This window comes from Pleurodeles waltl, chromosome 4_2, assembly GCF_031143425.1.
Source record: "Pleurodeles waltl isolate 20211129_DDA chromosome 4_2, aPleWal1.hap1.20221129, whole genome shotgun sequence".
Taxonomy (NCBI): domain Eukaryota; kingdom Metazoa; phylum Chordata; class Amphibia; order Caudata; family Salamandridae; genus Pleurodeles; species Pleurodeles waltl.
The window spans coordinates 788,521,028-788,547,754 of NC_090443.1; positions in this window are offsets into that span (position 1 = coordinate 788,521,028).

Consider the following 26,727-nt stretch of genomic DNA (forward strand, 5'->3'; position numbering starts at 1 on the left):
ACTTTCCGACATTACCAAAATTAGATACACCACTGAACATATACACTTGTCACAATCAGTTAATATGTACTCTTTCTACATATATGGACTTTACTTGTGAACCATATGATTATTGTGCTGATTTCTTAACCAGTGAAGAAAATGTGTTTTTGTCCACTAACACAGTGTGAGATGACACAAAGCTTTTCAAAGTTGAGTATTACCCACTTCTATTGCAAAATAAGTGAGGGAATTATGCAATGGAACATCCTTGCCTACATGTTTGAGTCCATTCTTCCCACTATGTACTCATGACACAAGACCAATTCACACACAAAGATGGTTTTTATGGCATACAATGTAGCTTCTTAGTTGGTATTAAGTATATTTGGGGTTTCCTTACCAATGAGTAGGCAATTCACATATGTCCCATTCTGAAACTGCTCATTGATGATACTGTGGCAGAACATGAAGGCATCATGAGCACTCCCTGGATATTTAGCCAGAACACTGATGAACATTCTCTGATGATCCACTATGGCCTGGACATTGATGGAGTATGCATGCTTCCTCTAAAAGTGGGATGTTCCGGCGGGGGCACCAATTGCACATATGTGCCATTAACTTCACCAAGAACATGTGGAAATCCAGCTAAGGTGTATCATCTTTGCTTGGTGGCCAGTTGTTGTTGTGGGGTTTTGGGGAAGAGAAGGTAGTTAGTTTAATGATGGCATTCAAAACAAAGGGGAGGAAGGATAAAAATGTCCCATGTGAGATTCCTGTCAATCTGGCTTTTGTGACTTGGAAGGAACCTGAACCCAGCAAGTGGCGCACAGTCATAAGTTTCACATGTGGTCGGATGTTAGTGGGTCTTGCAGTTGGTGACTGGAAAACTGGCCCAATCTTCTCCAGCAATTCCATGATGAACTCCCTCTTGACTCTGTGAAACTGTATTGCCTCCTCCTCCGTGAGCTGCTGGAGAACACACTCCCTCCCCATTCACTGCCTATGTGATCATGGTGGTGGTCTCCTAGCTACTCCAAGTTGCAATATGACAACCTCCATGGTGTGGTTGAGCTTGCCAAATTGCTTTGTGGGATTGATCTTTTTATACCACATGCACAGCTTTGTTTGCTATTCCTGGTTTGCAGATGTGCAGGAGTTCTTGTGCTTTTCAGGCTTTGTGTTGCACTTCCCAAAGATATGTGACATGTGGGTAAACCCATAAATACCACTGCTACAGCTACGGCAGATTTTGAGGGGGAACGCCTATATTGCATATATAAAATGTTGCATCACTCAGCTGCTTTCAGTGTAGCTTTTGCCACACACATCCCTTAAGAAATGACAAATATTTGTGTTAGACCTGGCATCTTTAGAGTGGCCTTACCCTAGATGTTTTGCCTTTTAACTCCTGTTTTGCTGCTGTACCTATTTGTTGGCCTTAGGGCACTGAGCACTTTACCACTGCTAACCAGCGCTGAAGTGCATGTGCTCGCCCCTAAACATGGTGACATTGGTGTATCCACAATTAGCGTATTTAGTTTATCTGTAAGTCACTTATAAATTGGTATACCATATACCCAGGGCATGTAAATGAAATGCTACTACTGGGCTTGCAGCACGGGCTGTGCCACCCACTTAAGTAGCCCTATAATCATGTCTCAGGTCCACCACTGCAGAGCCTGCATGTACAGTTTCACCACCACATCGACTTGGCATGTTGAACCTCCTGCCAAGCCTTAAACTCCCCTTACTTACTTATAAGTCACCCCTAAGGTAGGCCCTAGGGTACCCCCTGGGGCAGGGTGCCATGTAAGTAAAAAGCAGGACATGTACTGCTAAGTTGTACATGCCCTGGTAATGAAGAATTCATTTTTAGGGTCAAGCCTGCGTCGCATGCGCTCGCGCCTGCGTATCACTAAGCCAGGCGCTTTTGTAATTAAAAAGGGCTCGGAGCCCTGTCCACGTCACGTCAGTGTTTGTCATTGGCTTGTGGGCTTGCCTGTTAGAATCTGCTTGATTTCATTAGTGGAAGACATGCAAATGTCATGCCTTTTCCAGTGGATAGCCCTCCTCTAGCTCATGGACCAAGCACAGAAAACATGCAAGGCTTGCTGTTTTCTGTCCGGCTCGTGGACTACTTTTTCTCACTTTTCCCAGCGCGATCTCGCTTGTTCTTTTATTGTTTTGGTATGTCATGTTGTAATTACCAGCATTTAAAAAGTGCTATAATTCAGTTTGGGACAAATGGATACTTTGTGATCAAGAGCGTGTATATTTTGTTCATATTTTGCAGTATTAAGATGCCACTGCGGGCTAAAACGTGTATTGTACTGCTACTATAATGCTAAAACACGGGAAACGTATTAGAAAATCTTCTGTCATATCTTTGCAAAGGTAGAAAATTAAAGTGCTAACATGCACGTCAGTGGTTGTATATAAAATTGTCATCCGATAGTCAAACTATTTCATGATCTGATCGCTGAGAGGTTATTTCAGGCCAAGGACGAAGTTAGATTGTGGTTAGCAGGACGTGGTTTATGCTGTTCCCTGTTCCATTTCCTTGGCAGGGGAGTAAACCACAGAAGAGAGGCCGGTCATAGCGAGGGAGATGCGTTATTGGCCCTTCTAAACCGACCAGATTACGATCCGGCTGTTCATCATATTCACTTGCCCACTCGTTATTGACCTCTCCTGGTATGCCCATAGAGCATGAGAGGCCGGATAGCCGGCTTTACTGATCTGAGGCAGTTAAGCCTTGCCTTTCATTACTGTTTAAAAAACACACGCACACGGAGGCCAGTGCTCACCCCTCCATGCCAGGCTTAACGAGAAACTATGAGAAGCTCTGGGCAGCAGTAGCAGCAGTGCTGCAGACACTTCTGACAGAGCAAGACAATTTAATAAGCATTGGCAAAGCCAATAGGTTTCGCCTATGAGAAACCTATTTGTATTGTCAGTGTTTTTAAAAGATGTTGCACAGCAGCATGGGCTGCTGGGAAACATGGCTCAAAGCGAATAAAAACAAAGTGCTATTGACCAACATGTGTTTGCCGCATCACAGTGCTTTTAAGGTCGAGTGCGCAAGCGTTCTGACGTGTTGTAATCTGTAGGCTTTTAACCACGCCCACCGCACGCCTATCATTACCACTTGTTCATGGGCTCGCCTTTCAAAAATCTTTTCTTATCATTGGTGAATGCTTCACATTTGTCCCTGCTTGGGGCAGTTTTGTTACCGCCTTGGCCATAGACCCTGTTACATGGATAATTGCAAGGTTGCAGATTAGGGTGACCACCTGGCATTGAGGCAAATTCTGGACAGGACTGTAAAAAATTCTGGACAAAGGGTCAAAATTCAGGAAAGAAATTCAGGACAAAGGGTCAAAATTCAGGACAAATCTGTAAATCTTGTTCTTATCTCATCACATTTGCTGTGCATTCAAAGAACAAAGTCAAATATCAGGCTCTTTCTTTGGTGGGAACTTAGTGTTTACTTTTCTTTCTCTGACTTCAAAGTGAGAGGATTTATGTGACAATCTTGCTGGATACTGGGGTTAAGAAATATTTTTTTCTATCACATGACAAAGTTTAAATAAACTTCAGAATATATCAGAATTAGGAGTACAAATGAAGCACATTTTGTTAATTCTGAACTGTGCTGGAAAAAATACATTTATATGATTAAAACAAATCATTGCATCAGGTGATGCAGTTTCCACACATCATCATCTGTGCACATTATAGTCTGATTTGAAAAAGTGTATGTCTGTGCAAATGTAATGGTCATTTCAATCAAAAATGTGTTGTCTGTAATGGCACTGAGTGTTACCACACCATGCATACTCCACTCTACCCTGCACCAATCCACACCACTGCACCCTACTCTGTATCACTCACTTTACACCACTCCATGCCACTGCACTGCCCTCTTCTCCATTCTGAACCACTCCACATTATGCCACTGCACTCTATGCTACTTCACACTATGCCTCTACTCTGTAACACTCTACTGTATGCCAATACACTTTATACTTCTCTACACCACTGCGCTCTGTGCCTCTGCACGCTATACCACTCCAGTCTAGGCAACACCAATCTAGTCCTCACAACTCCACTCTATGCCACTCTGCAACACAGCACTGTACGCCACTGAACTCTAAGCTAATACACTCTATGCTCGTGCACTTTACTCTGTAAAACTCAACTCTATGCCCCTGCACTCTACATCAATACACTGTACATCACTCTAATCTACTTTGCACCTCTGCACTCTGTGCCATGGCACTCTACACCACTTTACTCTATGCCATCACACTCTATGCCACTCTACACAACTCCACTCTACCCTGCACCTCTCCACTCTAAACCACTTCACTCTACTGTGAAACACTCTAATTTACGCCACTGCACCCTGTGCCACTGCATTCTATGCCACTGCACTCTACCCTGCACCTCTCCACTCTATGCAATTGCATTCTACTCTGAAACAATCTATTCTACGCCACTGTACTCTGTGCCACTCTGACCACTGCGCTCTAATTCAATGCACTTTATGCCACTGCACGCTGACACTCTACTCTGCAACACTGCACCGGCTGCCACTCTACTCTACTCTGTACTACTACATTCTGCACCAATACCCTCCATGGCACTGTACTCTGCCCCATGCCACTCTATGCCACTGCACTCTAGGTCTCTGCACTCTAAACAACTGCACTGTATGCCACTGCTCTTTACTCTGCACCACTTTACTCTATGCCACTGTTCTCTGTACCATTCTGCACCACTGCACTGACTCTCTACTTTGCAACACTGCACTCTACACCACTATACTCTGTACTACTGCATTCTATGCACTTTACTGTGCATCACTGCACTCTATGCCACTGCACTTTAGGCACAATACTCTACTCTGCACCACTCTACAATACTCCACTCTGCACCACTCTACGCCACTGCACGCTATGTCATGTGAGTCCACTCTGCACTTTATGACACTGCACCACTCTGCATTACTACACTCTCTGCCACTCTATTGTATACCACTCTACTCCACTGCACTCTATGCTACTCTACCCCATGCCACTCTATGCCACTGCACTCTGCACCAATGCACTCTAAACAATTGTACTGTACACCACTGCCCTCTACTCTGCACCACTGTACTCTATGCCACTGATCTCTGTGCCACTCTACTCCACTCTACATCACTGCACTGACACTCTACTCTGCAACATTGCACTCTCTGGCACTGTACTGTACACCAATCCACTCTGTACTACTGCATTCTATGCCACTGCACTCTATGCCACTGCACTCTGTGCCAGTCTACTCTGCATCATTCCTCTCTATGCAACTTGCACTCTACAGCACTATACTCTACTCTGCACTACACCACTCTATATAACTCCACTCTACACCACTGCACTCTCTGCCAGACGAGTCTAATCTGCTCTCTCTGCCACTGCACCATTCTACACTACTGTACTTCTTGCCACGTTATTGTATGCCACTGCACTGTATGCCACTCTACTCTGCCCCACGCCACTCCATGCCACTGCACTTTGATCATGGACAACGGACGGCAGGGCGAAATTACGGGGGGGGGCGTGAAATTTACAGACGGGTGGTCATCCTATTGCCGATATGTTTGACTGCGAGCAAACTGCTTTCTCCTTTTGTATCTCTCCTTAGAGCTCACGCTCATGGCGGCCGTGGGTCTTTGAATTGGCTTGCTTATGTCAACTATTTCACTTCTTATTTTCAATTTATGTGGCAAGAAAAGTCCAGTTACAAATTTACAATGCTAATAACTCTAACTTGAGCAAACACGAGACCCATTGCATTGCAAATACTTGTTCATTATGGAGAGGCCTGCTCCTCTCATAGGATAGCATTGTGAATTCCTTATAATACTCTGAAGCAGTAATTCCTGATCAGAGAGGAGTAACAGAATCATGTTTAGTATCATTGGAATGGTAATGATAATTTAACACTACTATTTTAGAAATGTCACTTTTCGAAAGTGGGTATTTCTCTGCCCTCATTACCCTGTGTGCCTACAACCTGTCTCCAATACACATCCAGTCTGTGTTAGGTGAAAGCTACACTTGTCCATTCTCTTCAGACACTCAAAACTCAGGATACTCAACAGCATCTGCATTCATCTGCATAATGATGGGCCTTCCTGGGGAGGAGGTTGGGAAGGTCTCACATTTACACTTCAAAGGGTAGTGGCCTGAGTCCGCCCCAAGGGGCTGATCATCTCCCACTGATAGTCTGGAGCCAGGGCTGGGTTGAATGGAGGACCTGTGCACTTTAGAGAAACATTTTGGAGTAATCCCCCACATCAAAGACACTTTTTGTCTGGTTCCCTGACCTGCTAAAAAAATACACTACTGGACCTAGAAGGATCCCTGCTGGAATAAAGACTTCTGTGCTAAAGGATTGACACTTTGCTGTGCCTGACTGTTTTTAGGAGCTGCTGTCTGATTTGCTGCATTGCCCTGCTGCTTGCTGACCTCATTATTGCAAGAAGGAATTAAAGACTACCCCAGTGTGACTCCAAGTGCTCCCTGGCATGCCCCCTGTTTTCCCCAAGGTCTCAGGGACATCAAAGACCTCGCAACTCCAACTCCAGAGCTCCGTGTTGCTGGAACATGCCTGTTGTCTGCTGACAAGTTAGAGGAGCAAGTGTGGCGTCTACTCCTAAGCCCCTTGCATTGGTTTACAAGAGGTAACTCCCCGGAATTTGCTCCCGAGGGTCCAAAGAAGATTGCAGGGCTCCACTTCTATGCTCCTATCAGCCACAGGGAGCACTGAGTTTCACCTCAATATCCACATTCCCCAATGGACGTGAGTGTGCCTGTTTGTGACAAAGGATCCAGCTTGCCACAGAGGAGTGCCTCCCCGGTACCAAACACTTGAGCCCCATTGCTGCCCAACATGGAAGCCTCTAGGAGCCCCAACCCAGCGTGGATGCCCTCCCGCTGTCCTGACACTTACAGTGAGCTGGGCGTGCACTTGCAGACCTGGACGGGAACAAACAGCAGTGTGCCTTACTGTTAGAAATGGGGTCTTTGGTTGGCAGTCTGGTTACCCCCTGTCCAAGCAAGGACCCTCACTCTAGTCAGGGTAAGTCACACACAATCCAAATTATCCTGTGCCCACCCTCTGGTAGCTTAGCATTGAGCAGTCAGGCTTAACTTAGAAGGCAATGTGTAAAGTATTTGTGCAATAAATCATACAATAACACAATATAGCACCACAAAAATACACCACACAGTGTTTAGAAAAATATTGAATATTTATCTGGATATTTGCAGGTCAAAACAATCAAAGATGCAATAAGTAAATGTAGAGACGTCACTGAAAAATGATATAAAGGTGGTCATTACAACTCTGGCGGACGGTGTTAAAGCGGCGGTAAGACCGCCAACAGGCTGGCGGTAAAAAATTGCAATCACGACCGTGGCGGAAACCGCCAACAAAGACAGCCACTTTAACACTCCGACTGCCATGGCAGTACAAACAAACAGCGCGGGGGCACCGCCAACAGACAGGCGGAAGGCAAAGTACCGCCCACAGTATCACAACCTACCAATCCGCCACCTTTTCCGGGGCGGATTCACCGCGGACAAAAACACAGCAGAAACAGGACCTCAAAGGGTAAACGCTCACCTCTACACACCCCACGAGGAATCCGGATGCCATGGAACCAGACTGCAGATCCTGCCAGCCCTTATTTTCTTGCTCCTCTACCAGGAGCACGAACACAGGCGGCGAAGGCAACGGTGAGTACTGCACCTACGACACAGGGAAGGAAAAAAACAGGGACACACACACGCAACACGCAACACCCCCACCCACCACAACACACACACTAATACAACATGATACATTATAGTTACACCCCCCAACCCCCCCCGGAAGAATGCAAAGACAAAAGAAAATGAGTGTAACCATTGTAATATATTAAAATCAAGTACGCAAAAATATATATATACACTATAAACAAAATATACACCAAGCTTAGTAGTCCAGATAGTGCTCCAATGAAGTCCGTGGAACATTGGGCCCACACGGTATGGGCGAGGCCCACACAAGATCCCCGACCATGACGGAGAGAACACTGCAGGGGCATCAGAGAGCAAGAAAACAGGCACCTCAGGGGGAGGGAAAGGGGGGGCACCTCAGCCGGTTGAGTGCACGATGCCAAATCCTCGAGAGGGTCACATGCCCACTGTTCCATCCTGGGGAGTGCAAAGCCACAGTCTCTCAAGTCTCTACAGTGGGTGGGTTTCCCACTGTTCCAACCTGGGGAGTGCAAAGCCACAGTCTCTCAAGTCTCTGCAGTGGGTGGGTTGCCCACTGTTCCATCGTGGGGAGTGCAAAGCCACAGTCTCTCAAGTGGATAACAGTCTCCACTGGTTCTGGAGGGGGCATGGTGCCCAGTGTGCTTCATCCTACTAAGGACTGAGGTAGTGGATGACAGTCTCCACTGGTTCTGGAGGGGGCATGGTGCCCAGAGTGCTTCATCCTGCTAAGGACTGAGGTAGTGGATGACAGTCTCCACTGGTTCTGGAGGGGGCATTGTGCCCAGAGTGCTTCATCCTGCTAAGGACTGAGGTAGTGGAGGACAGTCTCCACTGGTTCTGGAGAGGGCATGGTGCCCAGCGTGCTTCATCCTGCTAAGGACAGAGGTAGTGAATGGATCTCTCCACTGGTTCTGGAGGGGGCATTGTGCCCAGAGTGCTTCATCCTGCTAAGGACTGAGGTAGTGGATGACAGTCTCCACTGGTTCTGGAGGGGGCATTGTGCCCAGAGTGCTTCATCGTGCTAAGGACTCAGGTAGTGGATGACAGTCTCCACTGGTTCTGGAGGGGGCATGGTGCCCAGAGTGCTTCATCCTGCTGAGGACTCAGGTAGTGGATGACAGTCTCCACTGGTTCTGGAGGGGGCATGGTGCCCAGAGTGCTTCATCCTGCTTGTAACGGACTCAGTAGCGTCAGTGCCCTTGGCGCTCATGGGCCAGCAGTGCTTGTGGCGGCAGTGCCCTGTTCAGCGGTGCTTGTGGCGGCGGTGCCCTGTTCAGTGGTGCTTGTGACGGCGGCGTCCTTTGCAGTGGCTCAGTTATTGGCGATCCTTCATGGCCCAGCGGGGCTGGTGCTGGCGGTCCTCTCTGGCCCAGCGGGGCTGGTGCTGGCGGTCCTCTCTGGCCCAGCGGGGCTGGCACTGGCCGTCCTCTCTGGCCCAGCGGGGCTGGCGCTGGCAGCCCTTCATGGCCCAGCGGGGCTGGTGCTGGCGGTCCTCTCTGGCCCAGCAGGGCTGGCGCTAGCGGTCCTCTCTGGTCCAGCGGGGCTAGCGGTCCTCTCTGGCCCAGCAGGGCTGGTGCTGGCGGTGGCCTCTTGGACAGCAGGGCAGGTGCTGGCAGTGGGCTCCTGGGCAGCAGGGCAGGTGCTGGGGTGGGCTCCTGGGCAGCAGGGCAGGTGCTGGCGGTGGCCTTTTGGGCAGCAGGGCAGGTGCTGGTGGTGGACCCATGGGCAGCGGAGATGATGCGGTCTTCTCCGGCGTGCTGCTCCTCCCAGACCTGCTGACTTTCTTGTGGCCCTTCCCCACCTTGGAAGGTGTCAATGCTGACTCCACACTCCCACCTGTACCTCTGGGAGCGGCTTTGGTGGCTGGAGTCTTCCCCCTCTCCTGCCGGGCACTGGCCAACCTTAGATGCTTCACAGGTGGGGGACTGTCGGTGCTGTGGCTCCGTGCCACACTGGCTGCCTTGGTGGCCGGTGCACTCCAGATTCCGGTGACTACAGGCACCACTGGTCCCGGAGATGTTGTGGCTGAGGTGCTAGGTTGGGACCTGGAGAGTCGGGCCCTAGGAGGTGGACGGGGTGGGGGAGGTGTGGGAAAGAGGTCTAGGTTGGACAGGAAAAGTATTTTTGGGGGAAACACTGGGACGGGTAGCTGGAGGGGGTTTGGGAGTGGAGGAAGAGGTTGTGGTTGTAGGAGGTGTTGGTTTGGTAACTTTAGGTGAAGGTGCATGCGCTGGAGGCTGTCGTGAGGTGGATGGCTGTTGGGTGTGTGTGTGCCTGCGTTTGTGTATCTTGGGAGGTGGCGTCACAGACACACTGGGAGTGGACACAGGGGAAGTGTGAATGGTAGTGGGGGTGGTGACTGCACGTGAGCGGGGTGTGGTGGTGTGTGTGCTGGTGATGGAAGTAGTGGCTGTAGATGTAGTGCATGCAGGTGTGAGTGGAGACATGACTCAATCAATCAATCACAGTATTTATAAAGCACGCTACGTACCCGTTAGGGTTTCAAGGCGCTGAGGGGGGGGTGCTGCTATTGGTCAAAGAGCCAGGTCTTGAGGAGTCTCTTGAAGGTGAGAAGGTCCTGGGTCTGTCGCAGAGGGGTCGGGAGGGAATTCCAGGTGTTGGCGGCGAAGTAGGAGAAAGATCTGCCGCCGGATGTCTTGCGTTGGAAGCGGGGAACGATGGCGAGGGAGAGGTTGGCAGATCGGTGTCGGCGGGAAGGAACGTAGAAGTTGAGTCTGTCGTTCAGGTAGGCGGGTCCGGCGTTGTAGAGTGCCTTGTGAGCATGGGTGAAGAGCTTGAAGGTGATCCTCTTGTCCACAGGGAGCCAGTGGAGGTCCTTCAGGTGGTGGGAGATGTCGAATCGGCAGGGTACGTCCAGTACCAGTCGGGCGGAGGCGTTTTGGATGCGTTGGAGTCGTCGGATATCTTTTGCTGGGATGCCTGTGTAGAGTGCGTTGCCGTAGTCAAGTCTACTGCTGACGAGGGCCTGGGTCACCTTTTTTCTGGTTTCCATCGGTTTCGTCCATTTGTAGATTCTACAGAGCATGCAGAGGGTGTTGTAGCAGGAGGAGGAGACTGCGTTGACCTGTTTGGACATGGTGAGGGCGGAGTCGAGAATGAAACCAAGGTTGCGTGCATGGTTGGCTGGCTTTGGAGGTGGTCCCAGTGCGGTGGGCCACCAGGAGTCGTACCAGGCCGAGGGGGTGCGTCCGAGGATGAGGGCCTCCGTCTTGTCGGAGTTCAATTTCAGGCGGTTATTTCTCATCCACCCGGCAATGGACTTCATTCCCTCGTGGAGGTTGGCTTTGGCGGTGTGAGGGTCTTTAGTGAGGGAGAGGATGAGCTGGGTGTCGTCGGCGTAGGAGAGAATGCTGAGGTTGTGCTGATGGGCCAGTTGTGCGAGGGGGGCTTGTAGACGTTGAACAGCGTCGGGCTCAGTGATGAGCCTTGGGGTACGCCGCAGATGATGTTGGTGGCTTCGGAGCGGAAGGGTGAGAGTTGGACTCTCTGGGTTCTGCCGGAGAGGAATGAGGAGATCCAGTTGAGGGCTTTTTCTTGTATTCCAGCTTCGTGGAGGAGTGTTAGTAGGGTGCGGTGGCAGACCGTGTCGAAGGCAGCGGAAAGGTCCAGGAGGATGAGGGCAGATGTTTCGGCGTTGTCCACTTGTAGTCTGATGTCGTCTGTGGCGGCGATGAGAGCAGTCTCGGTGCTGTGTTTACGTCTGAACCCGGACTGAGTGGGGTCCAGGATCGAGTTGTCCTCGAGGTGGTGGGTGAGTTGAGTGTTGACGATCTTCTCGATGACCTTCGCCGGGAAGGGGAGGAGGGAGATCGGGCGGAAGTTTTTGAGGTCGTTGGGGTCTGCCTAGGGTTTCTTGAGGAGGGCGTGGATTTCGGCATGCTTCCAGCTGTCCGGGAAAGTCGCGGTTTCGAAGGATAAGTTGATGACCTTTCAAAGTTGAGGGGCGATGGTAGAGTCGGCTTTGTTGTAGACGTGGTGTGGGCAAGGGTCTGAAGGGGATCCTGAGTGGATGGAGTTCATGATCTTGCAAGTTTTGGTGTCGTCTATGTGGGTCCAGGCAGTAAGGCGGTCAGCGTGGGAGGAGTTGTCGGGGGTGGGGTCTGGCAGAGGCGTGGTGTTAAGGCTGTCGTGGATGTCGGCGATCTTCTAATAGAAGAAGGTGGACAGGGCGTCGCAGAGTTCTTGGGATGGTGGGATGTCATTGACGTTGGCGCTGGGGTTGGAGAGCTCTTTCACGATGCAGAAGAGTTCTTTGCTGTCGTGTGCGTTGTTGTTTAGGCGTTCTGTGAAGTGGGAACGTTTGGCGTGTCGGATTAGTTGGTGGTGCTTGCGGGTGGCTTCCTTGTGTGTTGCCAGGCTGTCAGGTGTGCATTCAAGGAGCCATCTCTTCTTTAGTTTCTGGCAGGTGCGTTTGGAGGTGATGAGTTCGTCTGTGAACCAGGCTGCTTTTTTCTTTTCTTTGTTGACGGTGGGCCTCTTGAGTGGTGCAAGGGTGTTTGCGCAGTCGCGGATCCACCGTTGTAGGTTGATGGCGGCAGTGTTCGGGTCGGTAGGGTCGGTAGGCGGGTTCTGGGCGAGGGTGCTGGTCAGGTAGTCTTCGGTGACTTTGCTCCAACGGCGGTGAGGGGGTAGTGGGGTGCGGTGGTGTTCTGTGTGTTTCTTGAATGTGAAGTGGACGCAGTGGTGGTCGGTCCAGTGGAGTTCGGTGGTGTGGCAGAAGGTGACGTGGTTGCTTGCAGAAAAGATTGGGTCGAGCGTGTGGCCGGCGATGTGGGTGGGTGTGTTGACCAGTTGTCTGAGTCCGAGGTTGGAGAGGTTGTCGGTCAGCGATGTGGTGTTGGCGTCGTTGTTGTTCTCCAGGTGGAAATTGAGGTCTCCAAGGAGGATGTAGTCCATAGAGGCGAGGGCGTGGGTGCTCGTGAGGTCGGCAATGGTGTCGCTGAAGGGGGGTCGTGGTCCTGGGGGTCGGTAGATGAGCGTTCCCCTGAGGGTGGTGTTGGGGTCGGTGTGGATCTGGAAGTGCAGGTGTTCAGCTGTCTTGAGGGTGTCGTCTGCGTGGGTGTGGATTTTGAGGGTGGATTTGTGGGCGATGGCTAGTCCTCCTCCGATTCCGTTGGTGCGATCTCTTCTGGTGATTTTGTAGCTGTCAGGGATGGCTAGGGCGATGTCAGGGGCTGAGGAGTGGTTCCACCAGGTTTCGGTCAGGAAGGCTACGTCTGGGGCGGTGGTGTCGAGCAGGTCCCAGAGCTCGATGGCGTGCTTTTGTGCGGAGCATGTGTTGAGGAGTATGCAGTAGAGGTGGTTGGTGTTGGTTGTTGCAGGCTTCTTTGTTGTGTTGCAGGTGAAGTTGCAGGCGCGGCAGGAGAAGGGGCCTTTGGTGTTCTTCGGTGTGGCCTGGAAGCATGCTGTGGAGGGACCGGGGTTGAGGGCGAAAAGTTCACTGGCCGAGTAGCGACGTCTGGTGGTGCGGGGGCGTGCGGACCAGGGGGTTGGCACTGGGCACGGTCCAGGTGCGGACAGGCGCAGACGGGCTTGCCTCTGGCGCGCCAGCGGCGCGCCTGCTGCACGGATGCGCAGCACCAGCCATTAAGAAGGGAGGGGGGAGGGAGGAGCAGCTGGGAGGCGGGAGGGAGCGGCGAATGGGGGTGCGAGGGGGGCGGGCCGCAGGGAGGCAGCAGCAGGGGAAAGCGGCAAGGGGGAGCGCCCTAGGGGGAAAAAAAAGGCACAAATGGAAGCAAAACGCAGATAGAGGCAAAATGGAGCAAAAAGGTACAAATAAGCAGGGCACAAGATACAGTCACATATACGGCGAAAACGGCACAATACACACGAGTCTAGCGACGCAAAGGGGCCAAAGGTGGATTTAAGCAGGGATCAGAATATAGTCACAGAATACAAAAAACGGCACAAAGCTTACCAGAAGCCCACTAGACGGGCCTCGAACACACTAGCAGCAGCGTGGGCGGGGGTCAGGGACACGGACACAGCAGGGTGGTGCTGCAGACGTGGGGGAGTGAGTTCTTGACCGAAATCAGGTCAGAGGTCGCTCACCCTCGACGAGCAGCGCCAGCCATTAAGAAAGGAGGGGGGAGGGAGGAGCAGCTGGGAGGCGGGAGACGGGAGGTGGAAGGGAGCGGCGAATGGGGGCGCGAGGGGGGCAGGGAGGCAGCGGCAGGGGAAAGCGGCAAGGGGGAGTTCCCAAGGGGCGAAAAAAAGGCACAAATGGAAGCAAAACGCAGATAGAGGCAAAATGGAGCAAAAAGGTACAAATAAGCAGGGCACAAGATACAGTCACATATACGGCGAAAACGGCACAATGCACACAAGTCTAGCGACGCAAAGGGGCCAAAGGTGGATTTAAGCAGGGATCAGAATACAGTCACAGAATACAAAAAAAGGCACAAAGCTTACCAGAAGCCCACTAGACAGGCCTCGAACACGCTAGCAGCAGCGTGGGTGGGGGTCAGGGACATGGACACAGCAGGGTGGTGCTGCGGACGTGGGGGAGCGAGTTCTTGACCGAAATCTGGAGGGGGACACAGTGGAGGCCGTGGATGTTGGTGTGTCTGCATGTGTGTGATGCTTGCGTGAGTGCCTGTGGGGTGTGTGGTGCTTATGTTTGCCTGAGCTTCCCTTGTGTGTTGAGGTGTGTGCATGCTGGTCTGAAGGTGTGCTTGGGATAGGCTGAGGTAGAGGGGATTGGGTCTGGGTGGAGGAAGTTGGAGGGGGGAGGCTAGACACAGGGACAATGGCTGCCATCAGTGCTGAGGCAGGAGTCTGAAAAGCTCGCTGAAGGGCCGACTGACCAGAATGAATGCCCTCCAGGAATGCATTTGTTTGTTGCAACTGCCTTTCTACATCCTGGATGGCATTCAAAATGGTAGACTGCCCAACAGAGAGGGACCTGAGGAGGTCAATGGCCTCCTCAGTGAGGGCAGCAGAGGTGACTGGGGCAGGGCCTGAGGTGCCTGGGGCGAAGGTGATCCCCACCCTCCTGGGTGAGCGGGCACTGGGCAAAGGCTGAGGGGCTGCTGAGAGGGCGGTGCTGGTGGGGGGTGGCGGCTGTACCTGTAGATGCGGGGGGCACAGATGTTGCCGCCACCACAAGGGAGCTCCCATCAGAGGACGAGTCCGTGTCACTGGTGTCAGCTCCTGTCCCCACCGTGGAGCTCCCCTCCGTCCCACTGGTGTACTCCGACTCCGTTGTCTCGCCCTCCAGGGCCATGTGGAATGCAGCTCCCTCCTGCTCTGTTGCCACTGCTTCTCCACCTGATGATGCTAATGCACACAAGAACAGGGAGACCACAAAAAGTGGGACGACGACAGAAGAAAGACATGTTGAGTGCATGCATCATCGCTACCGTTGGCGGACACGACAGACACAGATGCCCCCTGCACTACGCCGCGCACTTGGCCTCCACTGTTCAATCACTGGGACATGGCCTACAAGGCTATGGACGACATCTGCGCACATCGATTTCACAGGAGCCTGACTAGGTGTACTTGGCACTGTACACAGGTGGGGTAGGGTGCCACAGGCTCTGCCAGCACATGGGGACCTTGCCTCCTGAACTTGCCCTGGCCTACGCAAACCCACAGCCCACCTCCCCCACCCAGACACCTCCATTGCAAGCAAAATCAGCAGAATGAGAGTGTACTCACCCCCTTGTGGCTGCTGTGATGCCCCCAAGTGCCCTTCCAACTCCGGGTATGCCACCGCCAGGATCCTGAACATCAGGGGGGTCATGGTGCGACGGGCACCCCTCCCACGTTGGGAGGCCATACCCAGCTGGGCCTCCGCCGTCTTCGTGCTCCAGCAGCAAATGTCCTCCCATCTTTTACAGCAGTGGGTGCTCCGTCTGTGGTAGACCCCCAGGGTCCGGACGTCCTTGGCGATGGCATGCCAAATATATTTTTTCTGGTGGGAGCTGACCTACATGAATTGTACAGGGGGAAAAGAAAAGTTATTACCAAATGCACCGTCACAGTTATTGGCCCCCATCCCTACCCTTGCCATTATGCACATGCACTCACCGTCGTTTCATGCACGCCTCAATCTCCCCGCCCCTTCTTTCATCCTCCCCACTCCACACAGGCATAGCCCATACAGCATGCTCCCAGTGTATTTACCTGTTTGTCTGGAGGACCGTAGAGTAGCATGTACTGGGGGAGGACCCCATCCACGAGTTTCTCCAACTCCTCCGATGTGAAGGCAGGGGCCCTTTCCCCAGTCGCACGAGCCATTGTCTCTTTCAGACCGAGGTCACAGCAGCACTTGCAGTGTAGGTCCTCTCCTGTCGAAGATCAGGTATCAAGTGATGGAATAGATAGAAAATGGCGGTCACGTCCGCAGCGGTCCGTACCTCACCGCCGGCATACATCGTCATTGGCTCCTGAGACCCATAGGGTCCAATGTTAACCAATGCAGGATTGCGCTGCGGCCTACAGCGACGGTGTACAACGCCAGCGCAGTTACCTCACATCCCATTGTCCCACTTTACAGGTCAGGCGCCATTTCAGGGGCCCACATGGCTTAATTTTTAACTGCGTCACACATACCTAGGCCTAGCCTCAACAAACATACAGGTCAAAAATCGGATTATGATTCGTGTTCGGTGTAAGCTGTGTTTACGTACCTCTGAGTTGTTTGACTCTGTTCTCGCTGTTGTCCTTCCTAGGCACCGTTCGCTGGGATATGTGAGGAGATGGCGCCATCCTCCGGTTTACAGGCCACTGGTGGACCTGTTGACAATGGAGGAAAGACATGCAGGTATCATCACCTACAAGCTTGACCATGCCACAATCCAGGAACTGTGTGCCCAGTTGGAGCCAGACCTGATGTCAGCTATCCGTCATCCCATAGGAATCCCCCCTCAAGTGCAGGTGCTGTCAGTACTCCATTTCCTTGCAAGTGGGTCATTTCAAACAACAGTGGCCGTAGCATCAGGGATGTCACAGCCTATGTTTTCCAACGTGTTGTCCAGAGTCTTGTCTGCCCTGCTGAAACACATGCAGAGCTACATCGTTTTCCCCCAGGTGGAGGATTTGCCTACAGTGAAAGGAGACTTCTATGCCCTGGGACATATCCCCAACATCATAGGTGCGGTTGATGGGACACATGTGGCTTTGGCCCCCCCCGCAGGAGTGAACAGGTGTACAGAAACCGGAAGAGTTATCATTCCATGAATGTGCAGATGGTTTGTTTGGCAGACCAGTACATCTCCCATGTGAATGCCAAGTTCCCTGGCGTAGTGCATGATGCTTACATCCTGCGGAATAGTAGCATCCCTTATGTGATGGGTCAACTCCAGAGGCACCGTGTGTGGCTATTAGGTGAGGACCTGGAAGCAAGTCAGTAGAAATTATTGTCTGGGTCTGGGGATATCACTCCAGGTTAGTGTGTGTCTAACAGTTGTCCCTCACCATTTTCAGGTGACTCTGGTTACCCCAACCTGTCATGGCTACTGACCCCAGTGAGGAATCCCAGGACAAGGGCAGAGGAACGCTACAATGAGGCCCATTGGCGAACTAGGAGGGTGATCGAACGGACCTTCGGCCTCCTGAAGGCCAGGTTCAGGTGCCTCCATACGACAGGTGGATCCCTATTCTACTCACCAAAGAAGGTGTGCCAGATCATCGTGGCCTGCTGTATGCTTCACAACTTGGCTTTGCGACGACAGGTGCCTTTTCTGCAGGAGTATGGTCCAAATGGCGGTGTTGTTGCAGCTGTGGAGCCTGTGGACAGTGAAGACGAGGAAGCAGAAGAAGAGGACATGGACAACAGGAACTTGGTGATCCTGCAATATTTCTAGTGAGACACAGGTAAGAATACAAACCTGCCTACTACATGTACTTTAACACTACTACCTCTCTACTGTCTGTCCTTTTCACCCAGTGTGTTGGCACTGAGTTGTCACTTTCCCTTACGATTTCACAGATGTGGGTCCCACTGTGTGTCATCTGCTTTAATTCCTCATGGACTAGAGCTGTGTGACCGAGGTATGTTGACATTACAATTGAAAGTGCATTTTGCCACAATAATTGCTAACACTCTATTCCGAAATCACACACTGACTCCAGATTGTTTTGTGCTTCAAGGGTGTTTATTTAAGTGCTCAATATTGGAGGGGGTTGCAAAATGGTGAGGGTTGATGGTGGAGAATTGTCCATTGCAGAGTCCAGTCTATTAGTCTCACAGGTGCATTGCCCAAATGGGCATAGGAAGTGGAGCTGGGGCAGTTTAAGGATGGACAGGGTGACAAAGTGGGACAGAAGGATGATATTCAGGGTGGTCTCATTTCTTGGCGGGGGTCTTGGCATCATTCTCTGTCTTTGTCCTGGATCTCAGGGACCGCTTGCGGGGTGGTTCTCCCTCTGCAGGTGGTGGGGTGCTGGTGTGGCGGTGCCTCCTGTCCACTAGTGCCGGCAGAGGTGGTGGGCAGTTCATCGTCCATGCTAGTGTCAGGGGCACCTTGTTGTGCCCAGTGTCCCTCCTGGTGTTGATTACTTCCTTCAGCACCCCTACAATGGTGCCCAGGGTGGAATTGATGGCTCTGAGTTCCTCCCTGAAGCCCAAATACTGTTCCTCCTGCAGCCGCTGGGTCTCCTGAAACTTGGCCAGTACCGTTGCCATCGTCTCCTGGAAGTGGTGGTTGGCTCCCATGATGGAGGAGAGGGCCTTGTGGAGAGTGGGTTCCCTGGGCCTGTCCTCCCCCTGTCGCAGAGCAGCCCTCCCAGTTCCCCTGTGTTTCTGGGCCTCCGTCCCCTGGACCGTGCGCCCACTACCACTGCCCCCAGGTCCCTGTTGTGGTTGGGGTGGTGGGTTAGCCTGGGTTCCCCGTAGTGGTGGACACACTGCTGATTGACGTGTCCTGGGGCCCAAGGTATGGGCCCGCTGGCTGGCTGCTGTGCTGGGGTTTCCAGAAGGGGGAAGCTCTGTGGTGGCCTGTGACTGTGTGAGGGGAACTGACTGTCCAGAGGTCCCCGATGGGCCGGGCTGGTCATCTAGATCCAGTTGGACAGAGCTACTGTCATCACTGTGGGCCTCTTCTGTTGGTGGTGTGGACATGTGTGGACCCTCCTGTCCAGGACAGATAGCGGTCATTACTGGCCACCTCGGGCTCAAAGGTCGTCTTCTCGTAAACAGTTTTAGCTTTCCTTACTGGGTCCCTCATTAGCAATAAAAAGACGGAGTTGTGGTCACTATCCAGGCGATTTTCAACTGTCATATCTCCCAAGAGGCCCCACAGTCTAACGTCTAAGAGGATACAATCAATGACCCTCCTAAATGTTTTAGCCATCCCAGAGTCAGATATTGTGCAGTGTGGTACTGAAAATTCTGGACCTGTGTTATAAACATCGTCGTATCACAACGATTTTGGTATCAGCAGACCGAGAATGATTAGAATAGTATGCACAAGCATTGTATTCATATTCAGGTAACGAAATCACCCGAATATCAGAGTTTCCGTCCTGAACCCTCGTGTTCCATTTAAACGACAGCCATTTTGTGATTGCCCTCACATAGGCCAATGTCTAATGCTGAAAACGAGTCTGAAGGACACGTACATCTTTGCTGACTCCTCTGTGACCTGGGCAAGCTGACTCCACTGCCTGAAGCCAAACCTGTTCTGTCAGTTTCTTTCCCACTGGCCGAATGAGATTAGTATCAAGGCACAACACATCATAAACCTTTCATCACACACAAACCATGCCTAATCTTACACACACCTGTCCCTGTTTCTTTCTTTATGACTTGCTTTACAAGGAGGAGGTGCCTGTTTATATTGGGGGTCCGTTGATATCTGATGAAAGTACTGAGCCTTGCCGGGTAATTGATTGAGGGCTGGACAAAGTGAAATATGGGCTTGTCATCATAACCCTGCTATTTCTTTGTAGTGAAAATATGTGAATGGTCAACTGTAAAATAAGGAATGTTTGCCCAAAGCATAATATTTTGTATAAAAGAGAAGGTTAGCTTTGCAAGAGCAACAGTCTCCTGAGAATATACACTGTGATGTACTTCTAGGATACCTGTTACTGGCTGCAGCCAATAAACAAGATCTTTGACTTCACCAAGAAGACTCTGTGTTTCTGTAGTCTGAAACAGGAAGGACTCGAAGTCTTAGGGTATGTTCCCTGGCACCACTGGGTTCTGAAAAACCCAGTACTTCAGTTGGCGCCCAACGTGGGGCGATTTCAGCGGTACCAGTCCAAGCCAGAGGTTCGTGAGGAGCTTCGTGTGAAAATTCTGGAGGGAGGCCCCACTTCATCGACCCCTGTATGTCGACGTGGTCCGAAAGTCTTTGCTGCGAGGTTCCCCGCTTCCCGACGGCTACGAAGGACTGCTGCCCTGACTATCGCCCTGTTTTAGACCCTTGATGATTTGGTAGAGCGAAAAGATAAACGAGTCTTCTGGTGACGTCATCGATACCTCAGTTAAGTATAAGTGGAGCGTCTCCCAGTCCTTAGTTTGGTTCTTAGTTTGGTATCCCCTTGGGATCTTTGATTTGGAACTTGCAAGTACGAAAGCCGAGGGATTCGTGTATTCACCAGACTATCGTATTCGATAATCCTTTGAAGTTTGACGCTAGACTAGAGAGCGAAGATGCCTGGTCTTAGCAGACATGGAAATTTGTTTTGTCTTGGTTATAATAGGGATTCCCGATTGGAGGACTCGTGTCCGGTTCCTCCGATTGGAACTCCAACCTATGAACTACAGGGAGTGCAGAATTATTAGGCAAGTTGTATTTTTGAGGATTAATTTTATTATTGAACAACAACCATGTTCTCAATGAACCCAAAAAACTCATTAATATCAAAGCTGAATATTTTTGGAAGTAGTTTTTAGTTTGTTTTTAGTTTTAGCTATGTTAGGGGGATATCTGTGTGTGCAGGTGACTATTACTGTGCATAATTATTAGGCAACTTAACAAAAAACAAATATATACCCATTTCAATTATTTATTATTACCAGTGAAACCAATATAACATCTCAACATTCACAAATATACATTTCTGACATTCAAAAACAAAACAAAAACAAATCAGTGACCAATATAGCCACCCTTCTTTGCAAGGACACTCAAAAGCCTGCCATCCATGGATTCTGTCAGTGTTTTGATCTGTTCACCATCAACATTGCGTGCAGCAGCAACCACAGCCTCCCAGACACTGTTCAGAGAGGTGTACTGTTTTCCCTCCTTGTAAATCTCACATTTGATGATGGACCACAGGTTCTCAATGGGGTTCAGATCAGGTGAACAAGGAGGCCATGTCATTAGATTTCCTTCTTTTATACCCTTTCTTGCCAGCCACGCTGTGGAGTACTTGGACGCGTGTGATGGAGCATTGTCCTGCATGAGAATCATGTTTTTCTTGAAGGATGCAGACTACTTCCTGTACCACTGCTTGAAGAAGGTGTCTTCCAGGAACTGGCAGTAGGACTGGGAGTTGAGCTTGACTCCATCCTCAACCCGAAAAGGCCCCACAAGCTCATCTTTGATGATACCAGCCCAAACCAGTACTCCACCTCCACCTTGCTGGCGTCTGAGTCGGACTGGAGCTCTCTGCCCTTTACCAATCCAGCCACGGGCCCATCCATCTGGCCCATCAAGACTCACTCTCATTTCATCAGTCCATAAAACCTTAGAAAAATCAGTCTTGAGATATTTCTTGGCCCAGTCTTGACGTTTCAGCTTGTGTGTCTTGTTCAGTGGTGGTCGTCTTTCAGCCTTTCTTACCTTGGCCATGTCTCTGAGTATTGCACACCTTGTGCTTTTGGGCACTCCAGTGATGTTGCAGCTCTGAAATATGGCCAAACTGGTGGCAAGTGGCATCGTGGCAGCTGCACGCTTGACTTTTCTCAGTTCATGGCAGTTATTTTGCGCCTTGGTTTTTCCACACGCTTCTTGCGACCCTGTTGACTATTTTGAATGAAACGATTGATTGTTCGATGATCACGCTTCAGAAGCTTTGCAATTTTAAGAGTGCTGCATCCCTCTGCAAGATATCTCACTATTTTTGACTTTTCTGAGCCTGTCAAGTCCTTCTTTTGACCCATTTTGCCAAAGGAAAGGAAGTTGCCTAATAATTATGCACACCTGATATAGGGTGTTGATGTCATTAGACCACACCCCTTCTCATTACAGAGATGCACATCACCTAATATGCTTAATTGGTAGTAGGCTTTCGAGCCTATACAGCTGGAGTAAGACAACATGCATAAAGAGGATGTTGTGGTCAAAATACTCATTTGCCTAATAGTTATGCACTCCCTGTATATGTGAAACATGGCATAGGCCCCCTCACATATAATGAAGTATGGATCCGATACACCAGGAAAGATGGTGTTTTAAAATGGCCCCAATATGGTAGTTTTGACACAGAGATTCTGGATAATCTGGAGGTTAAACTTTTTAAGAATAAAGCCCAGCCGGCGATGTTTGACTCTTTCCGCCGATGGCATAAGGAAGCCAAACAGAAGGAAATTAAATTAGCAAAGAGAAATAAGAGGGAAGAGGGTATCTCGATAATGCAAGCTGCCATGCAGTTTAAAGATGATGAAGAAGAACAGATGAATGAGCAGTTGCACAGGCAACGTAAATTGGTGACCGATAAATGTTATCCAGTTTTTCCGCTTCTTCAGCAAGATGCAGCAAAAGAACTTGAGAAAGATCCTTTAATGTCACACTTGTTGAGTTCGCCACCCCCTTATGCGCAGAATGCTACAGCACCCCCGCAACCTTTAGCTGTGCAACCTCCGGTTATTGTGCCTCAGGTTCTTCCACAGCCGCCAGCTCCTTTTCAGTTGGCTCCTACTACTATGGCGCAGCCCCTTCAAGGGCCGCCGACTTCGCTACCTGCTCCATCTGTACCTCCTGCGACTTTATGTACTACATCGACTGCCTCTTCTGGTGTTCTTCCTGATACTGCCTCTGCGTCTGCTTCTGCGTCTGCCTTGCCTCCCTCTGTTTTTCCTCCTGTTCTTTCATCAACTTCTCCTTCTGTCCGACAGAGAATGACAGATACTGTTGCCAGCCTTATATTTCCTCTCTTTGGGTCGTCTGGTGTGACCCCAGATTCGGAGCGTAAACAGTCGCATAGTCAACTGCCTAATTCTCAAGAGAGAGAAATGTTTGACCGTATGGCGCGTAAATGGGTTGTTTACACTTTAAGATACGATGTAAAGTCTGTTATGGATGTCTTCCGTCAATGGGAAGCACCAAAACAAAGATACGTTTTTGAGAAAATGTGTGCTTTCCTTTGAGAGGAATTGGAGGATAATGATTTGGAAACAAATCCGCCTGATTTGTGCCGTGTACGGTTTGAGTTTGAAAAAGGCACGATTGTGGGTCCTGATGTTGAGAAAGCAGTTGCGACGTTGTTGTCCTTTAGTAATAAGGATCCTTCTCAGTCATTGTTCCAACATGACTCCTCTGTTAAAAAAAAGGTGCGACAGTACCCAATGAGAGAAGTCCCTCCGGTATGGAAGGACGCCGTTGCGGCTGATGTTGCTAATCAAATTGATGCTGTCCCAGCTCATTTTCAGCATGTTTGGGTACATGTTCCGTGGAAGCGAGCTGAAGTTTTAGCCCTTAAGCAGACTTTGCCTGATCCCCGTAAAAACCCTGCAGGGTATTATAAGGAATTATCACAGACTGCAGACTCATGCATTATGAATTTAGCCGACATAGACATATTATTTGGGAATGTTGTTCCACAGCCTTTGTGGGGATTGATTCGCCATACAGATCATGCGCAAGAGTTAGGTGACTCATGGGCTAATATTAGTGCTGCAAATGATAGACATGTTGGTGGTGCCAAGCCTGAGCCTTTGGTAGCAGAACATCCTGCTAGGATCATTACTTACATGAAGACTTTAATGCCTGCGATGCGTGTGAATTGGGATAAATTGTCTGCGTGTAAGCAGAAGAAAGATGAAACAGTGTCTGATTTCGTCACCAGGTTTGAGGAAATGTTTATCGACCACAGTGGTCAAGATATGAGTACAGAAGGTGGTCAACGGTTGTTCGTCGACAAGTTTGTGCACAATTTGCTTGCCGAGCTGTGTAAGAAATTGAAGGATTCAGAGAGTTCTTGGGCCGTTTCCTCTTCAGCACAAATATTGGCTACTGCACAGTACTATGAAAATAGGGATAAAGATGAGAAGGATAGAGCAGACAAGAAAACGAAAGAATTAAAGACGAAGGTTCTTTTACAACAGGCGTATCCGCCACGTGGTGGTCAGAGTAACTATCAGCAACCTCAACAGTTCCAGAGAAACTCGCAAAGGTTCGAGTTTTCTCAACCACATGTTCCTGTAGGTCCCAATCAGTGTTCATATTGTAAAGAAGAGGGTCATTTCAAGTATAGTTGTCCTATTTTGTTACAGCGTACGAATGGTGCTTCTGGCGCAAGAGGTCGAGGTGTTCAACAAGCTCCTAGAGGTAGAGGACGTGGAAGTTTCCCCCAGAACACGCGTTCCTTTCCATCTCAAAACTCAATGAATAGTTTTGACCAGCAACATAACGCGTCTGGTAGGACGGCTCAGTACTATGCTGACGACTACTATGCAGAAAATGAGAACTTGGAAGGTAATAATTGCTAGGACAGCCATAGACGAAGAGAGGGAGTCGTTTTAGTTCCAGTAGATCAGAATGGACCTTATGTTAAGGTGATTACCTCAGGTGTGTCGGAGCCTTTTCTGTTGGATACTGGTGCTGCAAAGAGTTCTATTATGCACTCAAAACTCCCTGGCGCACCTTTGTCTGGTGAGATGAATGTTTCAGTAGGTTTTTCTGGCGCCCCGGTTAGGAACCCGATTTCTAGTCCTACGTCCCTTTCTGTTGGACCTTGTGAATTGGAAGCACCCCTTATTCTGACGACAGGTTGTGGTGAAAACTTGTTAGGATTGGATTTGTTGAAAAGATTGTATGCAACATTACTGTATATTGTTCTCCTTCGGGAGTACAACTTACACTGGGTAGGAAAATGGTCTCTCCAATGTATTTGTCGAAGGATAAACTTCCGACCGAGTTGTCGTTTCTTCCTGATACCATTTGGGCTACTGGTCCTAATGACGTGGGTCTGTTGGAAATACCGCCTTATGTTGTGACATTGAAAGCCAATGTTAAATTACCACGCATTCAACAATACAAGATCTCTAGTGAAGGTGAAAAGGCGTTGCTAGCGATCATTTATGATTTAATTGAAAAAGATGTAATTGAAGAGAGAAGAAGCAACGTTTGTAATAGTCCTGTTCTGCCTGTTTTGAAACGTACTGACCCCTCTAAGCCACCTGTTTACAGGCTCGTGATTGATCTTAGAGAGGTAAATAAAATAGTTGTGCCACAGTTTCCAGTTGTTCCTAAATATCACTGCCCTATTGACTATGATTCCAGCTTCCGCCACCTGGTTCTCGGTGATTGACTTAAAGAATGCTTTCTTCAGCATCCCGATTGCAGAGGAGAGCAGGGATATTTTTGGCTTCAGTTTAGGAGGCCGAAGTTTCCGCTTCAAACGCGCTCCACAAGGCTACTGTGAAAGTCCATCAATATATAGTCAGGCTTTAAAAACACAGCTTGATGCAATTGTTTTACCCGACGGCGCTACCCTTATTCAGTACGTCGATGATTTGCTAGTCGCTACAGATACTGAAGAGATTTGTAAAGAAGCCACCTTGTCGTTGTTGCGTCATTTATCTGATTTACATCACAAAGTGTCCCTTTCAAAACTGCAATATTGTCGACAAGAAGTGACCTACTTAGGTCATCTCTTATCGAAGGAGGGAAGGAAACTGACCTCAGAAAGAATTCAGGCAATTGCAAAATTGAGTGTGCCAAGGACAAAGAGAGAAGTACGTGCTTTCTTGGGCATTACATCATACTGCAGACAATGGATACCGAATTTTTCTTTGCTGGCCAAACCTTCGGTAGCATTGACCTATAAAGATACACCAAACCCCGTTCCGTGGTCTGAAGATTGTTAGAAAAGTTTTTCCGAATTGCGTAATGCATTGTGTTCGGCTCCTGTGTTGGGTACCCCCGACTACAGTAAGCCCTTTACACTGTATGTCCATGAGAAAGAGGGTTGTGCATTGTCAGTGCTGACACAGTCTTTTGGAGACAAGCAGAGCCCATGTGCATATTTTTCGTCAACTTTGGATCCGGTAGCTAATGCATTGCCGAGTTGCTTGAGAGCCACAGCGTCAGCAGCTATTTCTATTCGACAGTCTGCTGGGTTAGTGATGAATAATATGTTGATTGTGATGGTTCCACATGCAGTGGACATGTTGTTAAACAGGACCAAGACACAGCATTTAACTAGTGCTAGATTGTCAGGTTACGAGTTGACACTGTTAGCGAGTCATGTGCACATAAAGAGGTGCAATACGTTGATTCCAGCCACGTTATTGCTGATTTCAGTAGAGACAGATGATGTTGAACAACATGATTGTTTTCTTAGGACAGAAGAAGAAACGAAAGGGAGAGTAGATCTTAAAGATACTCCTCTTGTAAAGTGTGATGGTACCTTATGGGTGGATGGTTCATGCTTCAAGCTTCCGAATGGTGATACGACTGCAGCATATGCTGTCACAACTTTGCATACGATTGTTGAAGCTGCACGTATACCACATAATTCAGCTCAAGCAGCAGAGCTGATTGCACTTACGAGAGCGTGTGTGTTATCGAAAGGAATGAAAGTGACCATATATACCGACAGCCAGTATGCGTTTGGTGTGGCCCATAGTTTTGGACGATTGTGGAAAGAACGTGGGTTCCTGACTTCGCATGGAGCTAAAATTCAGCATGGTCAGTTAGTGAATGAGCTTCTTGAGTCACTGACCTTGCCATTACAAGTTGCGATTGTGAAATGCAGTGCACACAAGAAGGTTACTGATGATGTC